Below are 19,111 nucleotides of genomic sequence, written 5' to 3'. Positions count from 1 at the left end.
GTGGCTCTATAGTTATGGTTAGATCTGCTTTTCCTGTGCATCATAATATTGTTTCCATTAGAAAAATCTGTACCAAACCTTCCAATCAAATATCACTAGTGGCTACATTTTACAGTGGCGACACCAAAGGGGATGATGGACGGAGCATTGAACAAATCAAACACTCACCCCAGTCAACTGATCTGGGTTTAATCCATGATCATTCTTTAGCTAACTCCACCACCCCAGTTCAGACATGGCCATATGCAAATCAGTCTGACCCTGTGCCTCACGGGAACAGTTTGCCCAAAATGCCAAGCCATGTCATCCCTGGACCAGAAACAAGCATCCTGGGACTGGCTTCGGGTTCATTACCCTCATTAGCCATGCTATCTTGAATCCAGTGGCAGAGTGAGCAAGGGAGCCATGTCTGGGCATACCCTGCCAACTTAGGGCACACAAAGCGATACCAAAAGGGATGATGGGCGGAGCATTTAATCAAACACTCACCCCCAGTCAACTGATCTGGGTTTAATCCATCATCATTCTTTAGCTCACTCCACCACCCCAGTTCAGACATAGCCATATGCAAATCAGTCTGACCCTGTGCCTCATGGGAACAGTCCAGCACAAATTGCCAAGCCATGTCTTGCCTGGACCAGAAACAAGCATCCAGCTCCTTCTATTTCGGACAAGGTGAAACCCTCACAGGCTCTCTGTGACAGCTTATCCTCCTTTTTCCGCTCTAAGATAGATGACATCTATGCCCAGTTGGGGACTCAAAATTCCTTCTTGATGCTGGATACTACGTCAGATACTCTCCCTAACAGCGGATTCACCCGCACGTCCTCAGGGAGTCTTTGCTCCTTTCCCAACATCACGACTGAGGCCGTAGACCTGCTGATTGAAGGGATTAAATCAGGGTCCCCCCTGGACCCCTGTCCCCTTAAAGTTGTGAAAATAGCAAAAGCAGCTTTCATCCCCCACTTTGTGACAGTCCTGAACTTAGCCATATCCTCAGGACTCTATCCGCTTATCTGGAAGGCTGCAGTGGTTAGGCCCATACTTAAGAAGCCCTGACTAGATCCTTCCAGTCTTAGAAACATCCGTCCTAACTCCCTTCTTCCTCTTCCTGCAAAAATCCTGGAATCCCATCTTAATTTGCATCTGAGCGCCTACCTGAGGGACCATCAGATTCTAGATGACTCCCAACATGGCTTTAGAAGCTCTGACAGTACTGAGACTGCACTTACTATGGTGCTGGATAATATTCGAGTCCAGGTGGATGCAGGTCATACCACCCTCCTGATTTTACTCAACCTCACCGCCGCTTTCGATACCCTGTCCCCTCACAGATTGGTGGAACGCCTTGAGGAGATAGGGGTCAGGTGCCGGGCATTGGATCTCCTTGCCTTGTTTCTTAGTGAACGGTCTCAACTAGTCAGAGTGGGGAGTTTCTCCTCAGAGCCCTCCCCCCTAGCCTCTGGTGTGCCCCAGGGCTCCTCTCCAAGCCCTACCCTTTTTAATATCTCGTGGCCCCGCTGGCAAGGGTGGTGAAAGCATTTAGGTTGGAGGTGTTGTCCTACGCGGACGACACCCAGATTATGGTCTCCATTTCGCACAAGGTTAAGAACGCTTCCCAAAGTTTCAAAGATTGCGTGGCAGTCTCATCTTAGATGGTTCAGAACTACCTTAAACTAAATGGTGAAAAGACCGAGGTCCTGGTCTTTGGGGAAGGCCCGGACATCTGGTTGGGCGAGTGGTGGCCGGATTCCCTTGGTACCTGTCCCACAGCTGCCTCTCATGGAAAAATCTTGGAGTCATTACTGATGATTCCCTCTCTATGACCCGGCAGGTCTCAAGGATGGTCTCCACCTGTTTCGGGCTTATACGTATTATTAGAAAAATATCCCGGTTTTTGTCTCTTGAAGCCCAAAAAAAGGTGATTGTGGCCCTAATCCTAGCCAGATTAGACTAATGTAATGCCCTCTATTTGGGCATAAACAAAGGCCAGCTTCATCGCTTGCAGGTGGTTCAAAACGCAGCTGCAAGGTTGGTTCTGTATCTCCAGAAGTATCACTCGGCTTCATCATCCCTCAGCCTGCTGCACTGGCTTCCGGTGGACTGTAGAGTTCTATTCAAGACCCTCTGCCTCACTCACAATGCTTTTTATGGCCTGGGCCCTTCTGGCCTAAATAGCATCATCAAAAGATATATGCCCTCAAGGAACCTTAGGTCAGCAAATCATACCCTTCTCGTGGTCCCGAGGTTCAAAAGATCGAGGTGAGGGGGAGAGCTTTCTCGCTGACTGCTGCCAAGGCATGGAACTCTCTCCCGGTCTCCCTCTCGGGGAAACAAGAACACCCTGTTTTTCGTAAGTCCCTGAAGACTTGGTTGTTTTCCTAAGAGCAGGGCTTAAGCATGATCTCCGAAGTGGTCTGTGGGTGATCTGTACACAAGCGCTTTGACACCCTTAGGCTTAGTTTGCGCTATATAAATTGCTCATTCATTCATGTCTGAACTGGGGTGGTGGAGTGAGCTATGGAATGATGATGGATTAAACCCAGATCAGTTGACTGGGGGTGAGTGTTTGATTTGCTCAAGCGCTCCGTCCATCATCTCCTTTGGTATTGCTTTGTTCGCCCTAAGTTGGCAGGTCATGCCCAGACGTGGGTCCCTTGCTCACTTTTCCACTGGATTCAAGCTAGCCTTGCTGATTAGCCAGAAACAGGTCCCAGGATGCTTGTTTCCAGTCCAGGGAAGACATGGCTTGGCAGTTCGGGCTGGACTGTCCCCATGAGGCACAGGGTCGGACTGATTTGCATATGGGCATGTCTGAACTTGGGTGGTGGAGTGAGCTATAGAATGATGATGGATCAAACCCAGATCAGTTGACTGGGGGCGAGTGTTTGATTTGCTCAAGCGCTCCGTCCATCATCCCCTTTGGTATCGCTACATTTTACCATGACACTTTACTTGCCAAAACTTGCTGGAGCTAAAGAATTAAAGCAAGTATTTTCCATTTTAAATTCCTAAGGAAATTTGCAATCCTGTATAGCGGAAATCGCTGACTGAAATTATATCAGTTTGGCCACTGCACTGCAACTTTACTCACATATACAAATTTGCTCAGCAGTGGTGTACATATGTCCTGTAGTTGTTTTTAGATATTTGCATCACAATATGGTGTCAGGTTGCCTTTTAAAGGGTAATTTTAGAGATACCAAGAGATAACTTGGTGTTTTCCTGCTTCGTTACTCACTTGAAGTACCTCTAGTCTCCAGGGCTTGTTCATACTTCGACATTATTATACTGCCATTTCACTCCGAGTAGGGTAACAGGACTAATGATGGTTTCACTCTGCAATTTTATAAACCTGGCACCTGATGCCCAACAATCCAAAATTACTAAATCATTAAAACTACCTACCTTTCCAAACTTTGACTTTTTACAGTCCTCGCGGCAATTCCTTTACATGGAATCAGTTGATGCTAGAGAGTTGGAAGTGTCAATTTAGATCTAGACACCCAAAAGAAAGCACACATCTCAACAGATGGGTCTACCTGCTTCACATGTTAATGCTTGAAAGCTATCAACACTGTGCATGTAGGATATTTTGCCACTGTTTGATACCGATGACAACATATTTCTGTTTGGCAAACTCAAACAGGCATATAATTATGTGCCTTCGCATTTCCGTGGTTTAGCTGTGCTCACTCCAATAAATACTAACATTTCTTACTTTGCTTCTTTGCCTACCCCACTGCTTCATTTAACTATAGGAGTGAACCAATATTGAACAAACAATACACTAGAGTAGATAGAGTGTGTTAGGGAAAAAGTTTAAAGACCTGCACGGATGAATTCCCCACCACAATTACATATCAAACAAGTAATCCGCAGTCTGTCAAGCTCAAAACAGCTCTAGAGCACAACCAGTACAAGCATAAGGCTCCTACTAGAACATGGAGAAAGTCATATTAAGAGGACGGAATCCCATCACCCACCGAGGTGGCATGCTTCATCATCTGGGATCTCCACTTGGTTGCAAACCCTAGTGCAACCAAGGGCTACAACCCCCTCAATTTGAAGGAGGAGCTCAGGGATGTTTTATTGAGCAATTGATCAGATTTCCTAAAATCTGTTTGATGCAAAGCATAAGGAGTATAAAGGGTGTTAGTTGCAGTGCAAAAATGGTGATGTGAAAAGTGATTTCAAATTGGCTACCAAGAGAAAAAGGAGTTTATTAGTTAACACTTGGTGTCAAGGTAAAAAGCAGTGCAAGTGCAGTCTAAAAATGTTGACTGTACTGGTCCAAACAACAGGTCTACATGTTTCAGCCATGGTGATCAATATCTGATTGTGGCCTTCCTCAGGACCTACATGGTGATTGCTACTGCAATGATCATGTGATAAACTTAACAGTGATGTGGTTGGAAAGATACAACCTACAAAAACCTGTAGTCCCGTTTGTAAAGATCTCACAGGACTGTTGATGTCACCTGTGGAAAAAAAAGAACACAGGGGCATATTACCAAGCAATAGCGATAATTATCGCTATTGCTTGGTTAGAGACAAAAATTTACCGCTGAGCTGCGGCGATTTTTACCGCAAATAAACCTTGGTATTACCAAGGTTTAACGCAAATGCGATAAAAATCGCCGCAAAGCATGAATATCGCTGAGAAGTCAGCGATATTCATGCATTACCGAGCTAATGCTCTTAGCCATGTTATCCACCTCCCATTGGATAACATGGCTGAGAACTGCTCAAGGCAGGTGTTAGCTTTTGGAGATATTCACGCTTAGCGCGAATATCTCCAAAATTTGATAATAGGAGATAGCGATGTTAGCGACTGTTTTCAGTCGCTAACATCTTGGCACGCCCACTTTGCATGTCATTAGTGATAAATATCACTGACATGCAAAGTGGGGCCCAAGATGGTCGCTATCTCCTACTAGCTGACGCTAACTGGTGTTAGCGACAGCTAGGTAATAGGGAGATAATTTTATCTCCGCTTTCTTGGCTTTTAAAGCCAAAAAAGCGGAGATAAACCCCCTTGATAATATGCCCCACAGTGACATAAAATCATGAAAAAGTGGAGACAGATATTAAAAAGATTAAAAAGTATTGTATAAAAAGATTTAAAAGTACTGTATATTGTGCTCAACGTGTGGGTCATTACCCTTTTTTAAGTACCTTACGTGTATGAAATACCTACAGCACTGAATAATTTATAAATGAATTGTATGCATACCCGTAGATGTACGGGATAGCACCTCACCTCCCCTGGCAACAGCTCAGGACACAAGGCACCGCTCTGTTAAAAAGGAAAACTGTAATTATAGACACTGCAAGTATTCCATTAGCCAGTTATCCTTATAGTTTAAGTCAATTCTGTCATCTCATGCGTAACTGGTTCGTAAAACAAGACCAATCTATATAAGCTCAGATAAGTATTATGTATTGTCCTGAAGTACATGCGTAAGAGACCTATATTCATAGCCTTTCTTATGACAACCAGGACAGAGAATATACAATATAAAATGCACTAAGTAAAAAAGGAAGATCCCAATCTCGACTCTACCATTTTAGTTTGGAGATAACAATGGCAGCGCTCAAAGTGTGACTAATGGATGTTAGACATCAGACAGGAGCTTGTTAAAAAGTACAAAACCGGTTCAAAATGCCAAACTTATGTGTACTGTTTACAGGTACAGGTTGGTCCAAAATCAAGCTAAGACATTCAAAAATAGGGAATACAACTGCTCAAGACTCAGAGCTACCGCGTTCTGATTGTGGAGGCAGGTTGTAACTCAGCATATGGAAATATTGAGTGTTTAAAAAGTATCATGTGCTAAAAAAAATTCAACTTGAACTGCTGCTCGCAGGCAACACAACCGCTGCCTAGCGTGTAACTAAACTGGACGCATTACACTCACCTTTCAGCCTGTACCCCGGACATTACACGGGCTACCACCAGAGGTAACTGACAGAAGGGAGGCGTGCCTTAAAATACTCTCAGTGATTATTAGTTTCAATCTGGTGTGTTCTCTTGATCTGCCAACATGTTGCATGCTAATTGCATCATGATGATAAAAGACTACAAACAAAGGCCGGAAAACATGGGAGATGTAGACCATGTGAAGTAAATTGATGTAAACGTGCTAGACCTACCAAACACCCAGGAAACCTGGGAAATGTAGGTATTATAGTACGTGCCATCTGTAGGCTGCATCATTTTAGATCAGAGTCGTGTTCAAATGATCCATGAATATGTACTAATATCAGATTTCCTATTAGACACACAGGATAATACCTCCCCGTTGGGCCAGGAGGGTATGGTATAGGCATGATTATCATTTTGCTCTTACCAGGTTATATGCTACCAGACACGCGTGCACTGTGATAACTACATTTCCCAGGTTCCCTAATGTTTACATGAGAATATTATCTTTGCTGGGGCCTTAGTCAACTCATGGACTGACTGTTTTAATGCCGGCTACTAAGGACTACCTGCCAAATTAATGCAAGTCCTAAAATTATCTGGCATGACACCATAAGCTCAAACATCCATCGTGAAACAGATAAAATATCACCAGCAGGGAAAACAGTTTCATGCATCTGATTGGTTCATGGAACATGAGGCTGCAGAACTAAAGTAAGGTGATGCAAATGTTTGCCAATCCACGAATACTGCTACACCCTCCCACAGAAAAAAACTGCAGTAGGAACTTAAATTAGAACTCCATAGGAAATAATGTTGAATTAAATGAACTTATTTTGATGTTTTAAATATATGTAAAATTAATTTGGTGTTAAAATAATTAGATGTAAATAAAAATAAATATTATTTCATGATAACATATTTTAATATATCTTTTAAATGTAAAAATAAATGTAACTTTAATATATGAAAAAATAATTATAATAACTTAAATTAGTTCTAGGCATACATATTTGTAACTTATAATACATAAAATATAAATGTGAATATTTTACTTTAGGTAATATTTTTCCTCCACTAAATCTTTTAAAAAATAATGTTAGTTTAATTTCAGATATTTAAATTATCCAAATATTTAATTCAAAGTTATGTTAATAGTGCTGGATTTTGTTCTAGATATAAAATACATATATATAATGAATTGGCATTAATATTTCACATAGAAATATTTTTGCTCATTTTTGTTTCCAATTTAAATAACGTTTTTATACATTTTCTACAGTGTACCAAAGGGGGATCTCAGCCCCAGTGGTGGAGATCTCCCTAAGCTAGAGTATAAGAAAATGTTTAAAGTTTGGTAAGCTAAAAAAAAATAGTAAAAATATTTTCATGGTAAATATTATTGTACATTACATTCACATAGTCACTTTAAATGTAGAAGAAATAGGAACATTTTTATATTTTTGCAAATTATTTTTACATAATGATTTCAATTCAATTCAACATTATACATTTATTTTACATAATTCTTTTACATTCAAAAGAAAACTTTATTTTTGAATATATTAAAAGAAATTATTTTTCTGAAGGTTGAATTATGTTAAAAAAACTGAATTAAAAAAATGAAAAACCTTTTTTTACTATGCATTATTTGTTACTAATAGTAATGTATGAGTTTGATTAAATTATTAAAATGCAATTATACATTTATAAAAAAAAATGCTGTTACATTATCTTTGGTACTTAAAATATTCAAATTATATAAAATTGTGTTTCATTTTTAGATTGCATTGAAGAATAAATTAAATGTAATTATATTTTCAACTATTGTAAACATTCATTTAAAATTAACATTAATTCCTACCGGGTTTTATTTTAAGCAACTACCTCAATTGTTGTCTATGGAAGGGCTCTGCAGATCAAATGGTTGGGTATGTGTGGTGCAGGAATTACTCCAGCTCTCAGCTGGAGTACATTTAGAACTGTTTTATTTTTATTTTTGGCTGTAGCAACTTTAGAAGTACAGTTTGTAAATTGGAATGGCCTAACTCTTTTGTGCTTGAGTGCACATCCATCCCTAAACCCCTCCTAACCCCTCCTTACTTCTGTATTGACTCTTCCCCTTTTGTAGTAAATAATCCCCATTTTCCAGCCACTCAATCTGTCCCTCCTACATTTACTACTAAAACATATACTTTATATATCTGGAGACCCAGTAGTTAGGGCAGAGCTCTCTGCATTGCAAAAGTTAGGAGAAACAGAGGTAGACCTCTGCACGTAGGTTTGTGAATAGCATTTTGTAGTATTCTAGTAGTACTAAGCAGTGCCACTAACATGCCACAAAATGCAGTTTGGGAACGGGCCCCTCTGTCTGTAACAATGTGTGTCCTAAACCCAGTTTTCCTGTGTGTACCTCAGATGGAGCCCAGATTTAGACTGAAAAGATGCTTCTGACAGCATCAAGCAAATGTTCTTTTTTAATGCGTTACAGATGAAGTAGTTTTGGATATGGAACTGAGGCTTAGCTTCTTGTTTCTGAATGAGACGCTGGACTTGAGATGCAACCTGTGAAAGTTTTTTTCTTGATTAATATTGAACAAAATTGAGCACTGCAAAGCAATTCTATTGGCCTGGATGTTGCTTCACTAATGTAGTTGGTAGAAGGAGTCAACAGACAATGACGAAGTCTAAGGGGACCATTATGATAACGGGCGGATTGCCACCGCCCATATGGCGGTGGCGATCCGCCCGCCAAAAATCACCAGCCACCTTTAATGTCCCCCTGCCACATTAACAGGGCGGGGGGTACCCCAGCCGAAGGGAAGACCGTCCACCGGTTTTTCGCCGGTAGGCAATCCGCCCGATTGCCTACCGGGCCGAAAAGCACTGTATATGGTGGCGGTGTCTACTATATTACTATGAGGGTGGTGATGTGCCTCAGGTGGTTTTTCACATTGGGGGCCCGTTTCTGGCCCCCAGGTATTCTGGGGGTGGGGGGTGCACATGGGGGGTACCTATGGTGCCCCCCAGCAGTTCCATGCACAATATGGCAGGCACCGCGCGTCGCCTGCCATGTAGTGCATTGAAGTGCACAGCATGTCTTCCTGGCATTTTGGCGGGCGGTGTTGACTGCACCGCCCACCACAATGACAGGAATGCTGGATGCGCCCGTCACTGTGGCGGGTGCATCCTAATGTCCCCCACAGAACCCCCGCCCTTATGGCAGGCGGTCCCTTTTTGCGTTGGGATGGAGGGCGGACAAAGTCCGCCCGCCGTCCTAATGTGCCCCTAAGAGTGGCTAACATGAAGTGCTGCCACTGACGATCAGGCTACTGATTACCTAGCAAAGTACCTGCACTTTTTTATACGTACTTTCAATACCAAGTGGAAGCAGAAACTGATATGTATATTTTTTTCCCTTTTTTTCAGCCCTGATGACGTCCAATTGTGGATGAAGCACGTAGGCTGATTTATTTGATGACAGTTAAGTTCTTGGATCAAATTTGTTGAATAATTGATATGTTTGCAAATAAAACACAGAACTATTTGAACAAGGAAGCTTGCCTGTGGACTTAATTATTAGTGAACACTATAATTGATTAAGTACACTAGACAATGATATAACGCTCCTTTCCCTGAACAGCAAAGACAATAGGTCTGGTTTTAATGTGTCAGCACATCAAAAGCCGAGCATTAACGAATGCTGTTTGCTGGCTGCACATGCACAAGTGCTATTTATTACATTAAATTCTACCCTATGGCTTTGCCAAAGCTCGGGCAAATGTAGCAAGACGATAGAATTCTTTTATAGAATACATATAGTATATAAAGAATTGAATGATACGTATAGGATGGTACTAGAGTATACTTTTCAGAAATAAAATAATCCCCTGTGCATTACAATGGAAGCACTGCCTGGAAGTCAGAATGATACAGCAAATAGACAGTAGCATGAGGTGAGGAATTAATAACTTCTCTTGATTTGCCAAAGTCCCTTGCATGTATATTTGGGGAGAGGATGTAGCCTTATCGCTAAAGTGGTTCCCTTCGAAGCTGAGGATCTGAGTTCGAGTTTTGGCAACAACGCTGAACATCCTGTGATTCTGGGAAAATCACTTAATTGACCCAAAAATGAATGTGTCCTTCTGTAAGGAAAATTGGTGCTCATGTAAACGCTCTGATAACCGATGTCTCTGGTCCAGTTCTCGCAAAATAAAACAAAAAAAACTAGTAACATTATATCATATTGACAAGTAGACGAAAAATTACCATATAATGGAAAAACAACATTTTGCAAAGCAAAGGGCCAGGTTAAATCACCAGAAGAGAATGATAAAGATGTGGATTTCCACCTCCAAGAGATTGATGCAGATTTCACCCTCTTGTAAAGTGAAAAGTGTGACCTCTGCTTAGTGCCAGGCTGCAAGTTCACAACATTGCATAGAAAACACAAATATAACCCCCAAAGCTTCTCTGTGAAATTGTCAGTCACCAAACTGCATCATACACTTCATAAACATGCATATAAACATCCCTTAGCAGTCTTCTGAGGAGTGTCATCTGCTAGTTAGCTGCACATTGGATATAACCATTATGCTACTTGTCACCATCACAGCAACTCCAAGAGGGTCACATGTTAATCCACCTGACAGATGGAACCAAGGGGCACATGCATCAACCTATTTAGGAAGTGCAAACGGTGCGAATCGATAAATTCGGCCGTTTGCACTTCCTAAATACGTTTTTGGGATGCATTAAACTATTTTTCAGAATTCGCATTTTTTTGCATTTCTTAAAAATGCGAATGCATTTAAGGAATCGCATTTTTGCAATTCCTTAAATGCAATGCATCAATTTTTAAAAAAATGCGAATTCTGAAATTGGAAGTGCAAATTAACAAGAGGTTGACCCTCGTGGTAATTTGCGTAAATGTTTGAAAATGCAAAAAAATTCATTTTTTACACTGTCATGTTACAGACACACATGTCCTTAGGACATGTGTGTGTGAAACATGCACTTTCAAATGCATTTCAGGGGTGCAGGGGGAGTCCTTTGGACCCCCCCTGCACCCTTGGAATGCATCAACAAATTGCGAATTTGGAAATGCCTTCCCATTGACTCCTATGGGCCAATGGGAATTGCGAAAATGCGCTTAGGAATTCGCTACTTATTTGGAATTCGGTAAAAATTGCGATTTTTACCGAATCCCAAATGAAAAGCCAAAAAAAATGATGCATACCATTTTGCAATTCTTAATTTGCAATTCGGTATTTTTCGCAAATTAAGAAATGCAAAATGTATGAATGATGCATGTGCCCCCAAGTCAATTAGCCAGAGGTCTGAAAATGCGAATTTATTGTATTGTTTTTTTCTATTTTTACATAGTGTCAATGATTAATTTGACCCAGTGTGTTCTGGTGCTTGTCACTGGAACGTAGTTGTCAACACTGCTGCTTATGATGGTCTGACACATGGTGGTGCAACAGTTGTTTGTTACTTCAATATACCTTAAAAATGACTAATACCTGCCTCAAGTCCTTCTTATACATTTGGGGAGGAGTCGGAATAGTATGATTTGCTGCACTTTAAGGAGTTTAATAGTTAGTAGTTGTATTGGTACTGTTATTGGCAGTGCTAACAGGGGCAATGGGTGGTGCAAACTGCAGTAGCCTCCTGACAAGGTCCTTGACACTTTTATTTTCACAAATTAATCACTGAATAGTGCCCTCTAGAACCTTACTGGATTGCCAGAACTCTACACAAATGGAGAAACGTACAAAAGCATCCAGGATGAACACCAAAGCAGAAAATTAACCCTGGGCAAAATAGACATTAATAAACAGTTAGAAGTTGCACTAAACTTCTAGTTCGGATTTATTACACAGACACATCGAAGTCGTTCATGAATGATGATAAGCTTTTGACCCAACAGTCAGCTGGTACTAAATGTGCTGCCCATTAAAAAGACAACTTTGCAGACAAAATGTCACATAGTCTCAGCATCTATTACAGAGCTGTTCAAATTATGTGATAGATCAAAACATACAGGATGTGGTAGAAGCATTCCTATACTATCTGGATCCCATTCACATCCTGCCACCCTTCCCATTGTTTGTTGTGTTGCAGTCAGCTCCAGGGGCACCTGTGATGTTGTAGAGATGCTGGCTGTTGCTGGAAGTAGACACCAACATGTGGTTGTGTGCGCATTTGGAAGCAGTTGCAAAAAGACTACTCATGAACCTAAAATGACTTCAACTGGAAGTGGTCTCTTGAAAGCCATGAAACCTTGGATGAGTGAATCTGAGTGGCCCTAGTGTGTTCTTATCTCTCTTTTCCCAGTTCAAATGATGCCTTCAGCCACAACATCAAATACCAGCATTTACAAACTCTGCAGAAATAGAGATGGTGATAAAATGCAAGTGATTCTCAAACATCTGGAAAGGTCTCTTTTGTCGTCTTGATAGATACATTAGATCTGTTGAGAAATCAATAAAGGGCTACATGTGGAATCAGAATGTCTGTATCCATTGGCTTACAAATTCTCAGGCAATAGGGGGCGCAAGAGGGCGCACTGCGGAATGGCTGGCGTGTAAGTCAGCTCCGTCGGACGGGTGAAGAAAAAGCGGCCTTATACCCCCAAAAAATGCTTCCCTACCCGCCACGGACAGAAAAATGATGATCGGATGAGGGAGGTAGCAAGATGCTGACATTGCAGCGACGTGGCGAGCAGCAGTAAAGAGAAGGCGAGGAATGTTGCGGTAGCGCCGGTCAGCGACCCAAGATGGCGGCGACCGCGACCCGGGACACTGAGTCGGATAAGTGCTGAAAGCCCCTGAGCGCGACCAGTAAGCAACCCCAACCTCACGCTACAACAGCGGTACTGCGGCGCTGCCCGGGACAGAGCCCTGGATGCCCCTGCAGACGGTGCCGGACCTGCGACGGAGGTGCATTCCACGGATTTCAAAATGGCGGCCGCAGTGGAACGCACAGCAAATGGGACTGCAAACGGCGCCCCAAGCCCGTAATGACCCCGAGTGAGTACTGGAAGGGCGGGCAGCGGCTCGGGAGTGCGGCAGCTGACTGGAAGGAGATGGCTGGCGGAATGCTGGCACAAAACGCGCAATTCCTGGGGCAAGAAAATCCGCCAATGGTAAACCAGCATTGAGGTGCAGGCTCGACGCGGAGACATTCTACAACGTTAAAGGCTAATTGTCCAGCAGGCATATCATGCAGGGAAGTGGCATTGTTGATTCGAGATAATCGCACTCTGTTGGGCTTCCCGGCGCCTTTTACTTCAGCGGGGATATCAAAGACGGCGCATTACAGGTGTTACAACCCCTGCAGCAGCGCGCAGCGGTCCGCATGACATGAAGTCAGCATGAACAAAGTGGGGCCAAATGAGTAGATCAGCGTCGATAGGGGCACAGGGCAATCCACCGAGGCGGAAGAGAACAGCGATAATACCCCCAACTGCGACCAGCCCGGTGCAGCGCACCAGCAGTCCGATTGTGTCCTCCAGCGGCATGGGGAAGCCGGATAAGAGTCAATCGAAATTGCCCTTCGAATCAAAGAAGCAAACGCCAAAAACAGCACCTGCCACGGAAGCGGAGAGGGATCACGACCTGGAAGACGACACCAACATGGAAGGGGTCCTGCGCGCCATCCAGCAGAGTCTGCAGGAAATGAACAACAAGATGGACGCGGTCGTCCTGAGGGTGGACGCTATGACGGCGAAAATGGAGAACCACGAGGAACGTCTGGTGGAAGCAGAGCAACGAATATCGACGGTTGAAGATCTCTCAAGGGACACGTCCAAGTCATGCGGACTCATGGCCAAAACGCTGGAAACCCTAAAAGCGAAGGTGGAGGATCAGGAAGCGAGGTCACGACGCAATAATGTACGCATTTCGGGACTGCCGGAAACGACCAACACCGGCAAGATGGAGGCGTACGTGGAGGCCATGTTGAAGGACATATTTGGCACGGAGAGCTTCTCAGAGGTCTTCCTGATCGAGCGTGCCCATCGCTCCCTGGCGCCCACCCCTAAGCCAGGGGCCACGCCTAGGATGATCATCGCCCGAGTCCTAAATTACCGGGACAGAGACACTATACTACGGCTTGCACGAGAAAAAGGCAAAGTTACGTATCAGGGAAGCACCCTGGAGTTTTATCCCGACCACACCATGGCGGTGCAAATGGCGCGAAAGGAATTCGCCTCCGTCAAACAGAAACTCCGTGACATGGGAGTCGGATATGCAATGCTCTACCCAGCGAAACTCAGGATTCTTACTGAGGGCAAACCAGTGATACTCCAGACGGTGCAGGCAGCGCATGAATATGTCAAGACGCTAGGCAGACGCCGCAAGGAGCGGGAAAAGGGTGACAGGCTGAGCGACAACGATTGAAGGCCGACCTGCAAGGATACTGCAAGTACATGGGCCGATTGAACTTGGACTGGCCGACCTGGGCGGACGCCGGGTTACATTGCGCTGCAGTACGAGAGAGACTTTCTCTTTTTCCCATTTGGCTGCGACGTACGCCTACAAGACTGATTGAACAGTGAGTAAATGTTGCGCCGCAAGACGCAAGGTACAAGTTTGCAACTGATGACTAGCACTGATGGAGATGTATAACTTTTGAACTGCTGTAGCAGCACTCATGTCCACAATGGAACCCTCTACTGAAGGCAAGCCGTAGGCGCACTGGAGCGCACTATCTCACGCTCTACAGAGCACGATTAGACTGTCTATGGAGATAGTTGCTGCCTCACCATAAAGAGTCGCAGGGGGGGAGATGAGGGACAAACTCAGTCACATCTGCGACTGAAATTTTCACCAGTCCACATCCACTATGTGGATGGAGACATGTGCTCTTGGCGACACCCCCACGCGGGTGTACCCCAACTCAAGTTTTGACATTGTTTTGAAGTTCTTATGGGGATGGCTTTGGCAAAGTTTGGGCGCTGAAGTGGGAGGGGGGTGGACAAGGGGGTTGGGGAAGGTTCAAATATGTACACTGTATCTAAGAAGCATTGCGACTTCGTCCATTGCTAGGCATGAAATGGTTTCCACTATGATCCCATTGAGACTCCTACGACACACGCGCAACACAGAGTTGCTAGAAGGCAAGATGGTCAATATACCGAACACTAACGCACAGGCTCGACAGCCAGATACTCAATAATGACGCACTCTAACACGCTAAACTTTATCACGTGGAACATACGAGGCCTGGGGAATCCGAAGAAGACACGACACATGTTTGCATATCTGGATAGACTTAATGTGGATGTGGCCTTTCTACAGGAAACACACATGGCACCCACTAACACATCGACACTGGGGAGGAGATGGGCGGAATCGATCACTAACTCTAACTATTCCACTTTCTCAAGGGGCGTTAGTATACTGATAAAAAAGGGAACCCACTTTAAAATCACAGACACATGCAAAGACGCGGAGGGTAGATACGTGGTGGTGGTAGGCAAGGTGAGACAACAACAGCTTGCACTAGTGAATGTGTATGGCCCGAATATAGACGACTCTAACTTCTACGAAACCTTATGGCACACGCTGGCAGACGTTGCGGCAGACAACATACTATGGGGGGGTGATTTTAATGTCACACTTAAAGATGGGCTGGATAGAGCACAACATACCCTGGAACCACATGTCAAGGCGAGGGCGATGGTACGAGAGGCGATGACTAACTTACACCTGATTGACATATGGAGGGTAAAGCATCCCGGGGACTATCAGGCGACACACATAAACGCGGCTAACAACAGCTGGTCTAGGATAGACTTCTGGCTAGGCACTCAGGACACACTGACATGGGTGAAAGACATCAAGCACCTCCCCAGGACAATATCAGACCATAGCCCTGTGCTAATAAAGCTACATATCCCTCACTATGTGCCGCCGCCGTATACATGGCGATTCAACGCACAAGCATTAAGGGATCCATTATACACGGACACCATTCTAAAGGCAATCACAGATTACTTTGAGCTAAACACACCAACAACGGAAGACCCGTGCCTACTATGGGAAGCCTTTAAGGCAACTATCCGGGGCGTATGCATAAGCACTACTTCTGGCATACTGAGGGACATACGACATCAATTACAGAGGCGGGAGGAGGAACTACAGGAACTGGAGCGACGATACACACTCACAGGGGATGCTGCATTACTGGGGGATATCAGGACCCTTTTATCAGAACACCAATCCTTTGCAGCAGATGAATTAAAATACATATTCAAACGAACGACGGCCAGGAGATACGGCGAGGGGGGCAGACCTGGCAGGGCGCTAGCTGAGAAAATCTGTAAGGGCAGGGCACCGCAGCACATTGAGGTGATTCAAACCACGACAGGCGAACACACGCACAACATACAGACTATCATGGGGGAATTCATGGGCACCTATGGAGCACTATATAGAGCGCGACCGGTCACACCACAAGAGGACCTGCTGACTTACCTGGCAGACGTGGAAATAGCATGGTTGGCGGATGGACACAGGGACTACCTAGCACGTCCTATCACAAAACAGGAGGTCATAGACACCATTAGACGTCTCCCAAATAACAAGGCCCCGGGACCGGACGGCTTTGTGGTCGAGTTCTACAAAGCGTACGCAGACATCCTAGCGCCCCACCTAGTGCAACTCTATGAAGCCTCACATGAGGCACAGACGTTGCCAGCGTAAATGAGAGAGGCACTCCTGATTGCCATGTTGAAGCCCGGAAAGGACGAAGACCAATGCGACTCATATCGTCCTCTCTCGCTCATTAACGTGGACACCAAAATACTGGCTAGCCTACTGGCAGACAGACTAAAACCACTCATGCCGCTACTGATTAGGCCGGACCAGTCGGGTTTCATCCCGGACAGGTCAACCACGCACAATACCCGCACCCTATTTGCACTGGCACATTACTTGGCCCCGGATATCAAAGCAGTGGCGGTCCTCCTGGACGCGGCCAAAGCCTTTGACACCATTGACTGGCCCTTCCTCCACGCGGTACTGATTCGAATGGGGTTCCCGCAACTGTTTACTGGTTGGATCACCATGTTATATACGAATCTCACTGCGCGTATTAGGGTTAATAAACACCTCTCTGGCCCAATCACCATCGAACGCGGCACCAGACAGGGGTGCCCGCTCTCGCCAATGTTATTTGCCCTAGTGCTCGAGCCACTGGCATGCAAGATAAGACAGCATTACCATCACTCGGCCATTCAACTTCCAGCACGACCTATACACATATCTCTGTATGCTGACGACATGGTCCTGTATGTTAAAAACCCTGACCAGCATCTCAACCCGCTGCTGCGGGAGTACATTAAATATGGTCAGCATTCAGGACTGCAAATTAACTGGTCCAAATCTCTAGTACTTGCGCTAACTGACGGTACAAAGCCTACCGCAATGGATTACCCTCTGGAGTGGCGGGAAGAGCCGACTAAATATCTAGGAGTGTGGTTCCACAGGGACCCGGAATTGGTTATCCGTACCAATTACGGGAGAGTCATATCCTCGCTGGAAGATAAAATTAAGAGATGGGTTGGACTGCCACTGTCCCTGGCCGACAGGCTTGCTATAGTGAAAATGGTACTGTTGCCAAAATTTTTATACCTATTCAACAACATACCCATTAAACCCCCCGCAGAGGTGTTTCGTAACATAAAATCGCTCATGCTATCCTTATTATGGGCTGGGAAGCAGGCCAGGATAGATCTACAAACAATGACATTGCCATACGCCCAGGGAGGGTTTAAGGTCCCAGATATGTACCTCTACTATCTGTGCGCCCAGGCGCAATTCGCGCACTACTGGTTCCATGAGATACCCTTCCTAACGCACGTAGCGGTGGAAAAGGGAGATGCAGACCCGATCCCGCTGACAAGCATTCTATCCCACAGCAGACCACGATTGCATGCACAGGATATCAATCCGGTAAATGCCACAATTGAAGCGTGGAAACTGCTTGGCAAAGCAGCGCACAGCGTGCCCCTTTACGCACCCGCACTCCCACTAGCACACCACCCAGCCATTTCTGTGACTCAGGAGCAAGTTGGTATGGACCTACTAAAGCAAGCTGGCATAGACAGATGGGGCGACCTGTATAAGGACCGGAAGTTTGTGACACTACACGAGCTGACGTACATTAAAAACCCGACACTGCTCTTTAGCTTCAACTATTATAGATTACAACGAGCGGTAAAGGAGTATTATCCGACATTCCCGGATGAACCACAGACACTGGCCCCATTGCAAATGGTTCTTACCTCTCCCTCCGCATCACACTTTGTCTCTAGACTCTACATCAGCGCGCAGGCACACATAGGGAATACAGCTACACGGGCCCGGGAGAGGTGGTGCGATTCACTAGAGGATACACTGACAGATGAGGAATGGGAGACATCCTGTGTAATGACAGGAATGCTGACACCGAATGGCAATCTGAGACTTATACACTATAAATACCTGCATCAAGTGTACCACACACCCAACAGGCTGCACCGATATGGTCTGAGGGACGACTCCAACTGTGTGCGATGTGGACAGGACAATGCTGATTTTATGCACTTAGCGTGGCACTGTAACTTGATTGCAAGATACTGGGTACAGGTGATCCAAGCCCTCAATGTCATGCTGGGTGCGGAGCGGCCATGCACAGCCAAGGTATGTCTGCTGGGGTTGGTGCCGCAGCTAAAAGCGCAAAGGAAAAGACTGTGCGTGATTGCCTTGCTCATGGCAAAAAGGAGAGTGTCATTGGACTGGAGCAGCAAACTACGACCTAAAGTTCAAAACTGGTTGGAGGACTTGGCGTATTGCTGTGACACACTGGCCACATACGAGGAGGAATTGCCGGCGGGCTCGCGCCCCAGAGACTATTGGAAGCCCTTTAGACAATACCTGGCGTCAACCTTGGCAGACCAAGAACCGCAAGCAGAGCTGAATTGACATAGACCGACCGTTGATAGGGGAGTTTAATCGATAAAGTGATGGAGGGAGGAGAATGCTGTGATGCAGTGATATATATGTTCTTATTCTTATTATTTTTATTTTATTTTTTTGTATTTTTCTTCTGGGGGGTTGAGTTGAAAGGTTCCTCCAGGTTACTGAGGTTGTAACTGTAATGGTTTAAAAAAAAACTGAACAAAATGTAAGACCA

The sequence above is a fragment of the Lissotriton vulgaris genome, chromosome 11, assembly GCF_964263255.1.
Source record: "Lissotriton vulgaris chromosome 11, aLisVul1.2, whole genome shotgun sequence".
NCBI lineage: Eukaryota > Metazoa > Chordata > Amphibia > Caudata > Salamandridae > Lissotriton > Lissotriton vulgaris.
Note: the sequence above shows the minus strand (reverse complement) of the source record.